The following is a 19,244-nucleotide window of genomic DNA, read 5'->3' as shown; positions in this document are numbered from 1 at the left end:
TTTGCAGGGCAGAAATAGAGACACAGATGTAGAGAACAAATGTATGGACACCAAGGGGGGAAAGTGGCGGGGGCGGGTGGTGGTGGTGGGATGAATTGGGAGATTGGGATTGACATATACCCACTAATATGTATAAAATGGATAACTAAGAAGAACCTGCTGTATAAAAAAATAAATTAAATATAAATAAATAAATAAATAAAGCACATAGGTATAGAGGAAGGACACCCAACAGGAACTGAAGTCCCTGGGAGAGGAAGCAACCCTTGCCAGTTCTTGGTCCAGGAGGGAGGGGGCTGAGAGAATAAATACACTGATCTGCTGCTGGTGCCTCTCTTTGCCAGAGAGCTATGGTGCCCAATTGATGTTGTCCATTGTGATCAGCCTCCAGAACACAGAGCATGGTGGAGAAGAGAGGAGAATGGATCTAGAAGGACAAGTGGGGAATATCCAACATGAACACCTCCCTCCCTGAAATGGGGCATGGAAATGTGTGGCCTCTTGTGGAAATATCAAACTGCTCAGTTGGGGGATTCCTCATAGCATGCATAAGGGACTAGAGCAGATCCATCACTATTTCATGAAAATCTTCTCATTCATTACCTTATTTTCATACCAAAAGAAGAGATAAATTGTTTTGTTTTTTTTTTTGTCTACAAGAAAATATACTTTAATTGAATATAAAGTTACAGATTACAATTTCTTTTTCTTCAAAATTTTTTTTTGAGAGTATACATCTCTTTTTTTTTTTTTTTTTTTACACACACACACTGTATTTTATTTTTACAAGAGATAAATAGACTGAGATAAGAGATAAATTGTTTTAAAGCAACATCTATTGTCTTGTTTTTTGCCTCTGGGCATTGGCTAAAGTTTTATTGTTTTGGGACACTGCTTACTAAGGCTTCCAAATTGTTTTCCAAAACTGCTGTAGAACCTGCGATGAATGGGCTGTGCTTGATTAATATACATTCCCAAAGTTACTGCTGTTCAAATTGAAAGGTGGCTTTCTACTCCCTCAGACTCAGCTATATCCCAATAAATCTCAAAATAAAGATCATCTAGCTTTCTAGCCCATTTTCCAAAGAATTTCTTATCTTCCCTATCATCAGCATTAAACTTTCCTAATAGGCATTGAGACTGCAAACTCCTTTAGAACAACATCTATTAATCATGTCTCACAGGATGATTAAACCATCTCTGATCCACTGTTACTGCCAGGCAGGATATAGAGTAAAGAGTTTTTATTGGTCTGGAGTTGGCCCAAATGCATGAAGGTCCTTGCCATGCTTCTTCCGACAAAAACAAACATATGTACACCCTTGCATGGGGAAATTTGGGACTGGGTTTGGTCCCAAAGAAGCTCTAGATCCTTTGAGTAGCTTCAGACACTACTGGCTTTTCAAAAAGAATTTTAGGACTGCGATTAACTTGAATTTGAAAACTCATTGCCTCCGTACGAGGTAGAAACAATTTTGGACCTACACCTTCCACACCTACATTTCTGGGATTAGCCAAAATTAAGGATCAGGCTCCAGAGACTATAGATGGATGGAGTGCTGTTCACAGGGACAATCTCTGAACTCATTTGAAAGGGAACCAGGAAGGAGACCGTATCCCTATGATAAATGGATATTTTACTGCTGCCTCCTCCTTGATCTAGCCATAACCAGCCCAGTAACTCCTCAGGCATTAGTGTGCTAATGAACAAAAAATCCAGCTTAAAAGCACAGCTTTAAATCCAAGTGCCTTCAGCTCTTGGAAACTTGTTTCTGTTTAAGACTTCCTATCCATTTTACAATCTGAGTTAGAGAGAGAGAAAACAAGCATATACACAAGAAGTTCTCAAAAAAGAAAAAAATAATAATATTGAAGTTAGTTGTACAAACTTGAAATTCTAAATCCTCCCACTGATCCAGAAGCCCAGCTGTTGGGTCTTTTCCTTACGGTTTTCTAAATCTCTTGGAATTTTTGCATGTCTATATGTCTTTAATATTAATACAACATGCTTCCATTCAAAGCATGGCCCTAACATTGCTATGTTTTGAGCATCTGGACATTTAGAATGCCCTGGGAGGCAGAAAATGACTCTAATATGATGACTGATGGTTATCCCTGGGTGGAAAAGGAGATGGTAGTCTCACTGCATTTCTCTGTGTGGAGATGTACATGCCCTGTAGGAGCCACAGCACAGGAGCCCATTAGGAGGCCTCCAAACTCTCAGTAGTGAAGCTAATGCAGGAGCAGGGCTGGGAGGCTCTACTCTAACTGACACACACATTTGCCAGGAAGTTTGGGGCCTCCTTTTATGTTGTATAGTCCCCTTTCTTTAGAAAGTACATTCTATGATCTCTTAAGCGACTCAAAACACACACACTCACACACACACACAAGCCAGGTCAGTTCTTTGGAGAAATAATCATAAGAACTAGCAATGAAATTGGGTCATTTGTAGAGACGTGGAAGGACCTAGAGACTGTCATACAGAGTGAAGTAAGTCAGAAGGAGAAAAACAAATATCGTATGTTAACGCATATATGTGGAATCTAGAAAAATGGTACAGATGAACTGGTTTGCAAGGCAGAAATAGAGACACAGATGTAGAGAACAAATGTATGGACACCAAGGGGGGAAAGTGGTGGGGGGGGGAGGTGGTGGGATGAATTGGGAGATTGGGATTGACATAGGTACACTAATATGTATAAAACAGATAACTAATAAGAACCTGCTGTATAGCACAGGGAACTCCACTTCACTGTACAGTAGAAACTAACACAACATTGTAAAACAACTATACCCCAATAAAAAAAGAAAAAAAAGAACTAGCATTTGTTGGACATTTGCTCTGTTTGCATGGACTATATTATTTACTCCTCAATAAAGTCTATAAAGTACTATTATTAATCTCCCCCTTTTACAAATAAGGAACCTGAGGCACAGAGAGTTTAAGCACTTTCCCCCAAAAGTACCAGTGTTATTAAGGCAGTAAATTTTAAGACTACTAGAGTACGTCAAACTGGTCATCATTGCTATTGCTGAGTATCACTTGTTGCCAGACCATGATGTGAAGGGGTTTACATGAATCATACTGAAGAAACAGATTCTAAAAGGGATTACATTAAATAAGCTCTGAACAAACGCACAGCCTTTAGTGTCTAAACTGGGATTCAAAGTCCAGGTTTTCTGACGCAGAATTCTATACTCTTTTTATCAATACTTTGTCACACCGCCTCATTTCACAACTTTCTTTAGGGGGCACTATGTGTGACTATTTTTAGTTTCAAAAAAGTCCTCATTTTGAAAGAATGAAACACAAAGAAAGTAACTATTAATGCTCAGCTGTCCATGAAAGGATGAGAAGGGGTATAAAGAAGAACTAACATTAATGGTGTAATCTGGTAAGTGCCGAGGACTTCCTAAGGTTTTAACATGCGTTGTATTCTCTAATTCTGACAACAATACTTCAACATTGTCTGTCAGTAAATCACTCTCTGTCAACTGAAAATAACAGAAAACTCAAGCCTTTCTTTTGTTTTCCTGCCCTCTCCCCTAGTATTTTGGCTTCTTTATCCACACTGCTTGCCTGGAGAGTATGCAGTGGCTAATTTATGCCAGCCTTGTGTCCATTTGATAGACAGGAAGAAGAACTGAAGCAGAAAAGGGTGACAGCTATATTGGAAAAGCAAAGCTTTCCCGGTAAACCGCAACTCATTTCTATCTCAATGACCAGAACTGTTTCCACTGGGTACCTCTTGTTACAAGGGAACCTGAAGATGCAAGTATTTTAGCTGGCTACATTGCTACTGTGGTTCCAGGATCATTTAATAATGTCTTTTCTTTCTAGCATGACCAAATATTTTAGGCACCATCTGCATTCTCATCCCCAAATATGTAATCAGCCATTTCTACAAGAAGCCCTGGTTTTAATTTTTTTTAGTCTCCTTTCTTGGTGCTGTTTCTATAGGCTGTTTTTTTCATTTATTTCCTCTCTACCCCTTTCTGTGCTTTCTGTGTTGGCTATTCTTCAATGTGCACTTATAATTTAGTCTTCATTTAGAAGTTTGTTTTTCTGTTTAAAGAGTTAGGTTGATTGACATTTCATATCCTATTTTCAGGCCATCATTTCCCGTTTTCTGGTCACCGTTTGAGTTCTTCCATTTGTGCTTTGTAGTGTTCCTCAGTAACTATAATTGCTCTTTCAAGGATTTTTTTTCTGTTGGTTTTGTTGATTTTTTTAGTTCTTTTTGTAATGTTAAATTATAATTTTTATCTGCTTCATGAAAACTATTTTCAGGTGAGTTTTCCTATTATCTATAGGAATTAATGTTCCTCTCATTCATGCTTTATTCTGTAGCACCTTTCTGTGTGGGCAGAGCTTCCACCTTTCCTGTTGCTTTCATTTAAATGAGATGGATTTTCCTGGACTTCTAGTAGGGAGCTGGTGTGAAGAATACAGGGATGTGCCATGATATCATTCCCAGCTTCACAGCTCACACCTCCCTCCTCTGTCACTACAGTGAGTGTCTTACAATATGGTCAACTCTGTAGCCAGCCCTGCTCTGACTCTCTGAGCCCAGCCTGATTCGGGCAAACTTCTCCTGCCAGCGCTGGATTTCCTAGTTCCCTCCACGGCCCTTTCTTCCACCATCACGCACCCTTAGACGCTGTTCCTCGCTGGCATGTCCTGCTGTCTGCCACCTCTGGGCTCCCAAACTCTTTCCGGACTTCGTCTCTCTCTTCCTTCCCCAGGGCTCTTGAGGTTCTCAGTCTCAGTTATACTCCCGGTATTTCCCGCTCAGATAGGATGCCCTCATTTGGGAAGCAACAATTGGTTGGAGACGGCTGAGATCCCAGAGCTCTTTGAAGCCCTCTGCCCCCCTTCCGCCCCCTCAGTCCTCTCACAGCCACCAGCTTCCTGTGCAGCTTCACCTTCGATGTAATCTATATGCAACTGAGTCTGTGAGTTTTCTCTATCTCCTAGTTTCACTGAAAATATAATTTAAAGTTTTTTGGTTTTCATTTCTCCTTTTTTCTACACATGATTTCCAGGAGGAAGGAGATACCCCAAAATCAGTTGCTTGGTTATAAAACTCTTGGTTATAAAACTCTTGGTTATAAACTACTTGATTATAAAGTTTGATTTCCAAATTTTTCTAAATAGTTTTAAGACTAATCATTTGCTACCAAGGGCCAGGCTCATTGCTTATACTGTGGCTATAATGACTCAGTAGAACAAAACCAAGAGCTAATTACTGCCTTTATCTCATTTTCAGATGGAGTAAGTGAGGTTCAGGAAGGTTAAGTAATTTGCTTAACCTGCCACAAAGAGGATAACTAGAAGAACTGGGATTCAAAACCAATTTGTTCTAAATCCGGAGCCCAAACCCCGATCCCATGAAATGACTTACCACTTTTCCTGAAGATTTTAATCTTCCAAGATTAAAATTATTTATGGTGACTTCCCTGGTGGTCCAGTAGTTAAGAATCCACCTTCCAGTGCAGGGGACACGGGTTCAATCCCTGGTCGGGGAACCAAGATCCCACATGCTACAGGGCAACTAAGCCTGCGTGCCACAACTACTGAGCCCACGCGCTCTGGAGCCCGCGCGCCACAACTAGAGAGAAGCCCGCACGCTGCAACAAAAGATCCCGCATGCCGCAACTGGGACCCGACACAGCCAAATAAATAAATTAATTAATTTTTAAAAATTATTTATGTGTTGTTCATACAGCAGTGCCTCCTGTCACGGTTTAATGTGGGCAAGCATAAAGACCCTGATTTATAAACTGCACTTGAGTATGGTTCTCTGAGACCTTCATATATTTTTCATTTAGACTTGAAAGTGGAAATCTGACCTCTAATTTTAATATGAAAAGATAAATATGGCCTGTATTGCAGCAATTTATATTAAAATAAAAGTAAGCTCTTTAATCTTCTCTCCAAAACTTGACAAAAATATTGAATTAAAGATAAACACGGTAACAAAGAAGGTAATATTTTGAAAATACTGTGCGTGTTGAAGTCGCAAGAAACCATATTAATTTACATGTTGTCCACCATGATAATTTTTACCTACTCACCTGTCAAAATCTTCATAAATTTGTAAGCAGCACACTATATTCCAAACAGAAATCATATAATAACTATAGGTTCAAGGCTAAACACTTGTGGAAATAACATTTAACAAACATCTATTATATGACAGAGATTTTTAAAATATATAGATATGAAGGTAAAGTATATAACTGACACTTAAGAGCATATATAATTTACATTATATAATATATGCATGTATGTGTATATAATATTTATATGTACATATTGTTTATATCATATAATTTATGTAAATTACATGTAATTATATTATGATATGTTCATGATGAGTGGTCCTTAATCTTCAGTTTACAGACAACGAATCTGAGGATCAAAGAGGTCAAAGAACTTCTGAGAAGTGTTTAAGCTCCTCAGTGTTAGGGCTGGAGATAGAATGCAGGACTCCCTGACTTTAAGGTCATTCTCAATTAACTGGGCTGCTTTGAAGGCCTAAGCTCAAAAGAAACAGAATAATCTTGCAAAGATGCAAAGTAAAGAGAAACAAGGGAGAGTGAATTTGGAGCTAATTTAGAGTGGAAAGTTTAGTTTCCCAGTGAATTCTGAATATGTGGACACTAGATCATCATTTCTGGACCAAAAACATGTAGACATGTTCAGGGAGCATCCACACTGCTCAAATGCCCTGGACAACATCCAATCTTTCTCATCATATCTCTCACATGAGGCTAAAGCCTGAAGGCAGAGCTAGAATTTCATGGAGTTTTAAAGTTATACACATTGAACACTAATATACTCTGTCATAACATTAAATAATCTACATCACATAATAGCATAAATTGGTGCTATTGAACACTAATATACTCTGTCATAATTGAACACTAATATACTGTCATAACATTAAATAATCTACATCACATAATAGCATAAATTGGTATTTTCAGCCAATATATTTAAACACAATCAACTATATCAAAATGGCAACACACACGAATTTGTATTTGTCTGCATGCAATTAAGCAGACATCAGTGGAATGAGTGAACATGAGGTAAGGAAGGTAAATGCCAGCTAGCTCCTCTACGCACATATGAAGACAGGCTTTATGGGGCTCTAAGCACACTATACAGGAGCAAGAACCATTTCATTTTGCTCCGTTAGTTGGAGAATATTAAGCTCCAACTGTTATCACATGGAAAAAACTGAATTACTACTGGGACTTTTATGACACCCAGCAGCCTGACTTTCACTGCACAGCAATTCAGAATATACAACATTGTTTTAACATGAATTAGCACAACAGTGCAGAATATACACCATTGCTTTTGAGGTCCAGAAAATGCATGTTATTTATTTATTAATTTTTAAATACTTAAATTTATTTATTTATTTATTTTTGGCTGCATTGGGTCTTCGTCGCGGTAGCTTCTCTTGTTGCGGAGCATGGGCTCTAGGCACATGGGCTTCAGTAGTTGTGGCACACGGGCTCAGTAGTTGTGGCTCACGGGCTCTAGAGCGCAGGCTCAGTAGTTGCGGCGCACGGGCTTAGTCGCTCCGCGGCATGTGGGATCTTCCCGGCCCAGGGCTTGAACCTGTGTCCCCTGCATTGGCAGGCGGATTCTTAACCACTGCGCCACGAGGGAAGCCCGCATGTTATTTAAGTGACACTAGTTAGGGAAAAAGTGACACTTCTAAGGTCTATGAAAATATCGAAATTCACTAACTCTATAGGTGGCCCTGATGATTAAAAGTGAACAGGTGGCCCTGTACTTTTTAAGAACAGCCAAATTTTATGTGGCAGGATACATTCTCTATAAGTGAGAGAAAGCCACACTCTAAGTTCTAAAATCAGTCAATCAGTAATCAACTGTCAAGTTGATAATGTTACTATTTATTCAGTAACTATATTATGAAATGCAGAGGGCTAGGTGATGAGGACAATGCAAAAAAATAAATCAAACACAGATCCACTTCTCAATGATTTCACTAGCTGAGAACACACGACAAATATATACACACATAAATACTTGTATAAAACCTCTTAAAATATAAACTGGATATTCTCTCTCCTCTGTCAAAGTCCTTCAATTGACTTCAAATTTCCCTCAGAATAACATGCCAAATCCTTAGCAGCATCTATAGCTCCCTATGGCATGCGCATCCCCGCCCCCTCCCTCATCATCCCTACTATTACCTAGCTCCCTGACCTTTCTCTTACCACTCTTCCCCTCAGTCTACTCCGAGCTCAATGGCTTCCCTGCTACTCTTGGAAAACTTGCAGGAAAGCTCCCACCTCAGGGTCTTTGCACTGGCAAACCCCACTGCCTGAAACTTTCTGCTCTCAGATAAACACATTGCTAAGTCTTTCATATCCTCCACACATTTGCTCACATAAGGCATTCTCACTGACGTTCTTCTCAGGGACCTCTATCTTGACTGCTGTTTAAAATTTCAAATTGCACTCTTATGCCTCCAATCCCATTTCATTTACTCTCTTCTATTATTGCCACACCACTTTCCACCATTTACCACTACATTTTATATATTTATTCTCCTCTCTCCCGTGATTTGAATATCAGATCCCAGAGGGCAGGGATCTATTTTTGTTCAACATTATATAGCCATCTCCTAAAACAGCACCTGACACATAGTAAGCATTCCATAAATATTTGTTAAGTGGATGAGTAAACAGTAATTAACTGTAAAAACAGCATGATAAATACCATATTAGTAATACAAAAAATGTATAGTAAAGCCTTGAGAAGATAACACAAGGATGGTCATTCGTGGTTGCAGAGAGAAAGTAGGTTTGAGATGGACTCAGATGCTATGTGAGACTCATAAGAGCACAAATGGTGGAGACAGAGAACTTCACAGGGGAGTAGCATGCCCCCACCATTGAGGAGGCGTGGTCATAGTGAACTCAGGAATGAGGCTGAAGGGGGCGGGGCAGGGAAAACCAAGAGAAAGAGGTAAGAAGTCAGTGGTGCCTGTGTTTAGAGCAACTGAAAGGACATACTCAAGTAGTTAAATATCATTCAGCCCCTACTTACTTCAGTATGCATCTCTAAAAAATTACAGCTATTTTTATGTGAACACAATGAAAGTATCATTACTATGAAAACTGAAACAATAATTCCTTTCTATCATCTAATACCCTTCTCATTATCAAATTTCCCAGTGTCGCAACATTTCTCCCAATAGTTTTATTTAAATCAGAATCCAAGTAAGAGCTCCACTTCTCATTTTACTGTTATGTTTCTTAAGCATTTTTCATCAAGAGCAGTGACCTCTCCACTCTTTTTTCTTCATGACATTGATGCAAATCAGAGAAAGTTGCCCTGTATGATGTCCCAGAAACTGGATTTGTCTGATTGTTTCCTTGTGGTGTTATTTGTTCTGTTCCTCTATCATTTTTCCCTAAGATGGAAGTGAGAACTAGAGGCTTGATTCAATTCAGAATTCATACTTTTGGCAAGAACACTTCACAGGTGGTGGCTGAATGTCATGTTCATCATATCAGGTGTATATGATGTTGTTTGAATGACCTTTAGTAATAAGGGTCATAAAAATATATTGATGGTTAGGGTAAGGACAGCCTGATCCCTCTGTGGTAAAAGTTTATTCCTAATATATTATCCAGTGTTTTCATCATTCAGTTTCCTGAATTAATTATTTTGAGATTGTGAAGTTGTAAGTGTCTAATTTTATCATTTCCTGAACAATTATTAACTCGAATTCTTCCATAAGGAGGACTTTTACCTCATCAAAGGAAATGAAGTTCAGGCAGGAAGGGAAGAATAAATGTTTACTTTATTCCTTTTTTTCTTCATGCTATTTTTCACTATAAAGAACTGTTACCCTAGTTAGCATTTTAGGTGGAAAATAAAGCTCTACTGTTATCTATCTTTTATTTACTTTCATAATGGTCTTCCAGCCAATTTCTAAAATTTAAAGCCTTTTACATTCTCAATCAAACAAAAAATTACTTGCAGTTGCTTCTATTACACACCTAATTTGAGATATCTGAGGTAATTTGAGAAGTGTAAGAACTTAACTAACCACTGATAACTCCCAGATAATCTTGTTCCAATTTTAAGAAGGTCAACACTACAAATGGAGTTATCTATCTATGCACTGTGCATGTCTTTTATCAAATGTAGCTGTATGACTTGATATTTTGATATTTCATCTTCTGGTATAAACTTTTATTAGGTACATACTTATGATAACAGGCAAACAGAAACATGAAGTATCATTCAAATATTTGTTTTTCATCAAATAAGATTTCCTTCTTGAATTACATTGAAAGAATAATAATTAGAACATTAAGTAAATCTCCAGGGTTCCTTAAGCAATGATTACTAACATCTCTATTAAAACTCATTTTCAGGAACTCTTATTCATTACTGGTGGGAGTACAACTCTGGGAATGCCACTTTGGAAGACAGTTTGGCAGTTTCTTACAAAACTAAACATACTCTTACCATACAATCCAGCATTTGCACTCCATGGCATTTACACAAATGAACTGAAAACTATGTCCACACAAAAACCTACACATGGACATTTATAGCAGCATTATTCATAACTACCAAAACTTGGAAGCAATCAAGATGTCCACTGGTAGGTGAATGGATAAGTAAACTGTGGTACAACCAGACAATGGACTATTATTTAGTACGAAAAGGAAATGAGCTATCAAGCCATGAAAAGACATGGAGGAACCTTAAATGCAGATTACTAAGTGAAAGAAGTCAATATGAAAAAGCTACTATATGATTACAACTATATAACACTCTGGAAAAGGCTATGGAGACAGTAAAAAGATCAGTAGTTGCCAGAGGTTAGAGGGGAGGGAGGGATGAACAGATGGAGCACAGAGGATTTTTAGGGCAGTGAAACTATGCTATATGATACTATAATGGTGAATACATGTCATTATACATTTATCAAAAACCATAGAATGTACAACACCAAGAGTGAACCCTAATGTAAACTATGGCTTGTAGATGATAATGACATGTTAGTGTAGGTATAGGATTTTAATACTGGGGGAGGCTGTGCATGTGGTGGGAAGGGGCAGGAGGTATCTGGGAACTCTGTACTTTCCCTTCGATTTTGCTATGAACCTAAACTGATCTTTTAAAATGTCTATTTTTTAAAAATTCAATATCAGTAGTGACACCTGTGGACAAAGAGTCTATTCACTCATAGGCTACAACTTTGGAGTTTATTACTCCTTTCCTACTGTAAAATTAACCCTAGGATGTGTAAGAATATTTAAGTCTGTGTCTGACAATGAGGAGAAAATGATATATTTGAAAATTCCTTGCAATGTCTGACTACAGTAGGTGTTCAACAGATGTGCACTGAAAAGTCATTAAAGCATCTATATGAACCACTTGGGAAGCTTGTTAATTCGATACTGATTCAGCAAGTCTAAGGTGGGGGTCTGAGATCCTGCATTTCAAACAATCTCCCAGGTAATGCTGATGACGCTGGTTCCTCAGACCACACTTTGTGCGGCAGGATTGCTTTACAAACTGTTATGTCTCCAAAGAGTATTCCTGCTTAATGGTGGTTGGCAAAAGAAAAAATTCCTCTAATGAAATTGGTTTGCAAAATGATGAATACATGGTCACCTTCTTGAAGAGCCTGATATACACAGAAACATTAAAGGCTCTGGGTAAAGCAAACTGCTGAACTTTAAATAACCCAGCATTCTCCAATCATATATGACCACAGTACCTAATTACCTTTCTGAGTAAAAATCATCCTAATATTTCACAGTACACAATTCACAGAATGTTGACTTATACGAGTTAAAAAAATAAAAAGCACATAACTTTAACATAAGGATGATTTACTTTCTGTGAAAATATTTTAAGTCTAAGTTACCCAGTCTCATGTATCTGATTCTCTTGAAGTAAAGGAAATGACCACAGCAGGTGGAGGTTAAGCACAGATAACAGTGACCTCACCTAACTACACATCAGAAGGAGAACAAGCAGGGGACAAAAGTAGATTTCAGACTCTCAGACAGTATGCTTGCTGCGGAGTGCTGAAGACACAGCATCCCAGATTGGGTAGACAGGTGCGTGTCAGAGATGATTAGTGAAGGAAAAGAGGGAACAAAGTCCTTCACTTTCTTGACATAAACTGTCAGGTAAAGGAGAATGAGAACACATGTTTCTGTGGACTCAGAAATGTTTGCCATATATCTCTTCTCCCCCAAGCAAAGGTACCAACCAGTATAGATTTTCTTTAAGGTTACAAGTCAAAGAGGTATGGCTGCCTGGCGGTGCCCTTCCTTCAACTTGAGTGGAGGCGGCAGATAGTTATGGTTTTTCTAACTGTGTGTATCCAAAAGAGTGAGTACACAATTATGTCCGCTTACCCACTGTGAACCAGGCATGAGTAGGCCGATAATATCCTCAGACATCATAGTATAACAATTAGATTAGCGCCGTACCTTCCCACCTAAGGCTAAGAGGGAAAATCCATTGTCAGGAAAGTCCTCAAACTGTTCCCAAAAGACTGCAAGAATGAGCTTGAAATGTATATATAAATATCATTAGTTGCCAGGGATCTCTGCCTCTTTTTGGAAAAATGAGATGGAGTAAAAAATATTTGAGTAAAAAATATTAAGCAAACAGAGGCAAAATAAAGGATGATCCAACTCATTTTTTAAAATAATGTTTTTGTACTTATTTAAAAAATATATCAGAAAATACTGATGAAAAGTTAAGCAAAATGAACGATAAAATTCTTTCAACTTTACAGTATGGTTGAAATTTTTCATAATTAAATCTGGAAAATAAAAGATAATCACAATCAATAAACTAAACATCACTTCTAATCCTACTACTCAGAGATCACCACTATTAATATTTTGGTGTATTTCTTTTTGGAGATATTTTTTCTCTGCCTTACACATTATTTCCTTTATATGAATGTACTCATGCTGTATAAATAACATTTTTAACAAATATTTTCTATGTTACTAAGTAGATATTTAGAATATAAATTTATGGCCATGTACTGTGTGTATGTGGGGGGGATCCTAAAATAATTTATTTAACCATAATATTACAGTTTTCACACAAGGTTTCAGACTTTCATAAAGAATCAAATCCTTCCCCAAATGACCATGGGAATAAAAATAACTATTTTAATATCTTTCAACCTTGCAGATGTTTTCAGGTAGCAGCAAATTTTATAGGAGAATCAGAACATCAACAACAGGCCTACGAGACTGTTTTTTATCAACCAAATATTTTTCTCGTATTGCTATACAGAAGGAAGAGAGTGGATTGTAGTAATTATTACCTACAGTTTGCTTTAGAATCAGGTAAAAGATTGCTTCATTTCTGGCTTTGTCACTTACTGTGACTCCAGGCAAGATGTTAATACACCTAGGCCTCTGTTTACACATTTGCAAATTCTGAATAATAATAGTATATCCCCATAGAGGTGTTGAACTGATTAAATGAAATAGGTTTTACACAGGTACTACTGTGTACATGGTGCTGCTTGCCAGACTTCACCAGCTTTTTTCTGAAGAACTCAGGCAGGGTCAATCCAGCTGAGTATGAATCAGTGACAGTGTCTGGGGTTCTGCTTAAAATAAAGACCTTAAGATGATAAAAGGATTTGTGATAATGATTGAATCTATAACCTGATTTGAGAGTTGCATAAATATCAAACTACTCATAAAAATATGTACGCTACAAAAGACACATAAGTTAGGTCCAGTATCAACATCTACGTTTCCCTCTGAGAAGACTTGGTAATAACCATTAAGCCACGTGGACAGAGACCATTCTCTGTACTACCAGCTACATTTCCCTCTTTCTATGTCCTGATGACATTTTTCTATGAGTCCCATTTCACTCTTAAATCACAGAAGTTTTTTTCTGGAATGCTACTTTCCTGGTTGAGGGCTCTACTTACTGTATACACCAAAGTCTTTTCCCTTTCTCATGTAAAGTGTCCATGACAGGGCCTACATGCCTCCATCCTTTGTTTCCTACCACAATACACTCCATCCAGACACCAGACACCGTGCAAAATGTAGATTACCTCCTGTCATCCAGCCAGCCAAGGGCAGATTTCTGCTTTAACTCTTGGTCTTATGCCCTTCTTGAGCCACTTCTACACTCTAATGCTATATTTTCTAGCTTATTGCAATGCATATGGTACATTTTACTTTTCTTTTAGTTAACAAAATTTATAAATAAATAAAATTAAAATCACTTCTTGATTAGAATCTGAATCAGCTGCATAAACACCACCAAATCCTCTGTGTAATGCCCTGAATATCCCTTTTAGGCAGTAGCCACTCCAGGAATGTTCCCATGGAAACAATCATGTATAATATTACCTCGAGTACATTAGTGCTATGTCTAGTCTCAAAGTCAATTATATTTGGCTGAGGATAATCTGCCTTAACTCCCATTAAATTAGAACTCCTTTTAATAATGTTACTATTTGTAATATCTGACCATAATATATACTTGCATTTTTTTTTCTAAACTACAGAGCCATAGTTTATACTTAAACAGATACATTTTTAGACAACCAACATTTCCTATTCTTGTAAAACCATTCTTAGATCCTAAAAGTATTTCCCCCAAATTTTAAGAATGTGAGTCTTGCAATTTATAAAATGACACGACGTCTCAGTATTTCAAATAATCACATGTCCCCACTACTTTAGAGAGTAATAAACTCAGTTCATCTTTAATATATAAAAGAGCAGGCTCTAGAACAGTGCTGTCCAAAAGAACTTTCTGTGATGATATATATGTTCCATATCTGTTCTGTCCAGTATAATAGTCACTAGCCACAAAGAGCACTTGAAATGTGACTAGTGCAACTGAGAAACTGAATTTTTATTTTAATTAATTTAAATCCAAATAGTCACATGTGGTTAGTTACTACCATACTGTACAGCACAGCTTCCAGAAAACTTGGGATACAAATGTCTAGCATTAAACACTTTCTGCTTAATCTCTTATGTCATAACAGCAGTGTTTCAGTTTGGAACCTTGAAGCTCTCTTCTTCTTTATTCAGAGTGCACATTCAGCCATTCACTTTCTGTACCTCATTATCTCCTATGCATCAGAGTTATTTATAAGTACACACATCTTCTCCAAGAGATTACAAACTCCTGGAGTGCAGGAACCACATCTTCCTCAATTCTGTATGCCTCAATGAGCATACTACAGTACATTACATATTATAAGTACTGAATGTTTGCAAATAATAATGATACCCCCTTCTCATTTCAGTTTTGAAAATATATTATGATGGCATACTTTCCTTAGTACTGCTCTGTGTCCTGGTATAACTTAGCTCCTCCAGAGTTTAAACTTTGTTCTCTGTGTTGTATTATAAGCCTCCCAGAGAGTACATTTTAATGCTCTGGGGTCAACTGAAATCAGAACTCTAGAAGAAAAATCCCAAAATTTATATCTTTGCTGCCACAATATATTTTGAAAGAACTAGAGTAGACATTTTTTGCAACACTGCATCAAGAAAAGGAGCTGATGGTAAACTACAGCCAGGGAATTGAAAAATATTAGTTCTTTAAATGCACCCTTCCTTTCCCTAGCTGTCTTGAGGCATTTTTTTTTCACTTTTTTCCAGCTTTATTGAAATATAATTGACATAACATTGTGTAGGTTTAAAGTGTACAGTGTGATCGTTTGATACACATATATATTGTGAAATATTTCATTGATCCTTTGTGACAAAAACAAAAAGGAACACTAGCTGGAGGACTACGTGCAACTCAATATAATGGCATACTCAGAGTACCTCAAAAGGGAAGGAGGCAAGAGGCAAGAATCTGTCATTCATCCATTTTACTATGATAAATTTTCAAATAACTCCCCTATAGACAACTATTTAGAAAGCTCATATTTATGATTGAGAGACATTAGCTTGAATTATTGATTGTTCCAAATTTTTGGTATCAAAGTGAAGAAAATAAGGTTTTAAGTTTAAAATAAAAGCTCTAGATAACATTAAACAGTCTAAAAATGATAATAATTAACCCACCAAGGTATCTATTTTATAAAAAGCTAGCTTTATATGGAATTCTGTTTGGGTAAAGAGGGAAATAAGAATCTAGATTGTTAAAACATATATTACATTTGGCTGATTACTCTAGTTAAATTTTATTTATGTAAAATTTCATTTTTCATTTTATTTTTTACTCTGTGGACAAAAATGTGTGTGACTTTAATCTCATCTATATAGCCTTGTGTAGTTACATGAGAATTTAGGGCCTTCTATAGCCTAGAAATCAGGATGCACAGCTAATAAAATCAAGCATTATTTCAAAAACATTTTGATTATGCTCTTTCTACTCCATTTGTTAGGTCACAGGTTGGATGTCTATGTTTATCAGAAAACTCTATTTTTGTTTATGATAGAAAAGAACTTGTGCTTCCTTAGCATAGAGGACTATAAAATGAGAACAGGTATCAAAAGTATACACCCTGCCTTTAAACTCATGAACTAGGATACTGGGCTTCGCGTATGTCATGAACTAGGATACTGGGCTTCGCGTATGTCATGTCCCTCCCTCATCATTTGCAATTATGAGGTAAAGGAGATTTGGTTAGTGGGTGAATAAATCCTTTCTTACTAAAAATGCCTTCAGACTATATAAAAACACACTAGTTTTAAATCAAAATGAAGCATATCATAGAGCACTTCCCCTCAAGGAAGGAAGATCCATATCAGTTTATTATTTTCCAAATTTGGTTTGGCACATTGTAGCCTTGAAATTGAAGAAAATGGCCAATGATTTACAACCAACCATAAAATTCAAGCCTCTGCTTGGTTGCCCTAAGGTAACAGAAGGGCCAATTGGTAAAAATGATTACGGGCTAGTCTATTCACTACATCTCTAGGTAATGAAATGTGATAACTCTATTACCCATAGATAGTGTCTGTAGTTTTTAAAAGTCATGTAATTGATATTTACTACCATAGGAAAATATTAAAAATTAGAGCTTAAGATTTTTCCAAGGCATAGGTCTTTATTCTGTGATAACCAAATATAAATCAGATTGTGAATATAAACTATTTATTTAATATTCAGATAGTTTACTTGTATTTGGATATTTATTTAAGTATGCTAGTTCTACCATTAAACCTGGCTGGCTATAGGCTTAATTCTGCTAAAAAAAAAAAAGAGCTTAAGTATATCAACTAGGATTCCATTCTTCTCTCTAACAGAAACTACGAGACACGAGTAAGGTCACACTTCTCCATCCATATCCCCACAAGTATATACTGCCTTTTCATGTCTCATATTCCTGTTTAACCTAGCACTGTGTTTAGAATAATATTCAGTAAAGGACCCAGCAGGAAAAGCATGTGGGCTTTAGAAATTATTGTGAGTAAAAACTAAATTGCATTAAAACGTTGTCCATTTATTACAATTTAGCATGGTAAGACCTTTGGAGGGGTGTAATAAATATTGCTGCCTTATTATGTTTTTAATTTTATAGTAACAATGTTAAAGTGTGTACTTTAGCTATTCTGTTTTGAAGCCTACTGATCAGATTCACATTTTACTATAAGAGTTGACATTTACTTATTTAGATGCCAGCATCATTTACTAGTTATATAAACGAGGACATCATTCCCACTTTATGCATGAAGCAAATTACCACACCGTCAAAGATCAGATTCATGTAAGTGAACTTTTTAGAATATATTTTCAATATTGTTTACAAATAGATTCTGTTACTTTTTCCCTTCACAGTTGGGTAGCACTCAAATCTCACCTGTAGGAGTGACATCACCAAAATGGCGATGTAGGAGGCCTGAGCATCAACAACTAGACAGCTATCCACAAACAAAAACAGCTCCGGGAGTGCTCTGGAGTTGTATTAAGAAATTTTAGTAACAGAGTGGAACAAAAAGCCTGAGAATAACCGCACAAGAAGAAAAGGAAGACAGCTTCATTTTGCCTGTACCATCCCATCCCCCAAGCCAGAACTGTTCACCACCAAGAGGGAACTTCGAGCTAGAAAGAGTTCCTCCTGCCAGACAAGGAAGAGTGGGGTGAGCAACCAGCTTCTTTAGCCTTTCAGGGAACCACACAATGGTCCTGCTTTGGTTTAATCCCACCCAGACTAGAAAGCTGAGATATATGGAAATGGCTAGGAACAAGACAAAAAAGCAGGGGCTGCTACTAGCAGCCAATCAGCAGTAGCAATTGCAATTCACAGTGACCTGCTCTATAGACAAACCTGGCAGATTTCCCCATTGATGAAACCAAAGCCAGCACAGCCAAGGCAGACCACTTGCAAATTCCATAAGCTTTCACCCCACAGGTACATATTCACATTCACTGATGACAGCTACCTGCATCCTTCCCTGCTCCTCACCCCTGCCACCCCATTCTGAACCCTGGAACAATACTGGCAACCAGCTTAGGCCTCTGAGCTGCAAGAGTGCTAGATACTATCCTACACACCCTCAGCTGACCCCCACTGCCCTGCGAGTGCTCAGGGCTAGCCCCTCCAGCTGTGCACTGGCACAGCCCTTGGCAAACCCCCGTCACCAGCCTCCACTGCAGTGTGCACTCATGGGCAGACAGTGTATAGTCACCAGAGTGCATACCAACAGCCAACCCAAAGTCTCTGCTGCTGCTTGTGAGTGCAGATCAGGCCTGGTCTTCTATCACTGGCCTGTACCATCATACTCACCTATAGCTAGCCCCTCCAGATGTGCACCTGCACAATCCCACACAGGCCCCTATCACAAGCCTCCGATTCAGTGTGAATGCACAGGGGTAGAATGGGCAACTGCCAGTGAGCTTTTAGTTGGCCCTAGCCTTTGCTGCTGGACCTGGACCCCACCACGATGTGTGCATCTGCAACTGGCCCTGACTCCACACAGGCGCCTGCAGCTGGCCACCAGAGATGAGTGTGTGAACACCAACACCTCAGGCCATCACCAATGCCTGCCCTAACTGCTGATCCTGGAAGAACCACTGAAGACCACAACAGTGCTTGCAGCCACTGAGGACCCTGCACAGTGTTCACCAAAGTCCACCCAGTTGTCAATGCTGTGAACCCCAAGGAGCCTGAGCCAGAGACGTCATGCCTCCCAGGATCCAGTGCTGCCACATGCCACCACATCCACACCCATACTAGGTGTCC

This window comes from Eubalaena glacialis, chromosome X (genome assembly GCF_028564815.1).
Source record: "Eubalaena glacialis isolate mEubGla1 chromosome X, mEubGla1.1.hap2.+ XY, whole genome shotgun sequence".
Taxonomy (NCBI): Eukaryota; Metazoa; Chordata; class Mammalia; order Artiodactyla; family Balaenidae; genus Eubalaena; species Eubalaena glacialis.
This window is presented reverse-complemented; position numbering follows the sequence as displayed.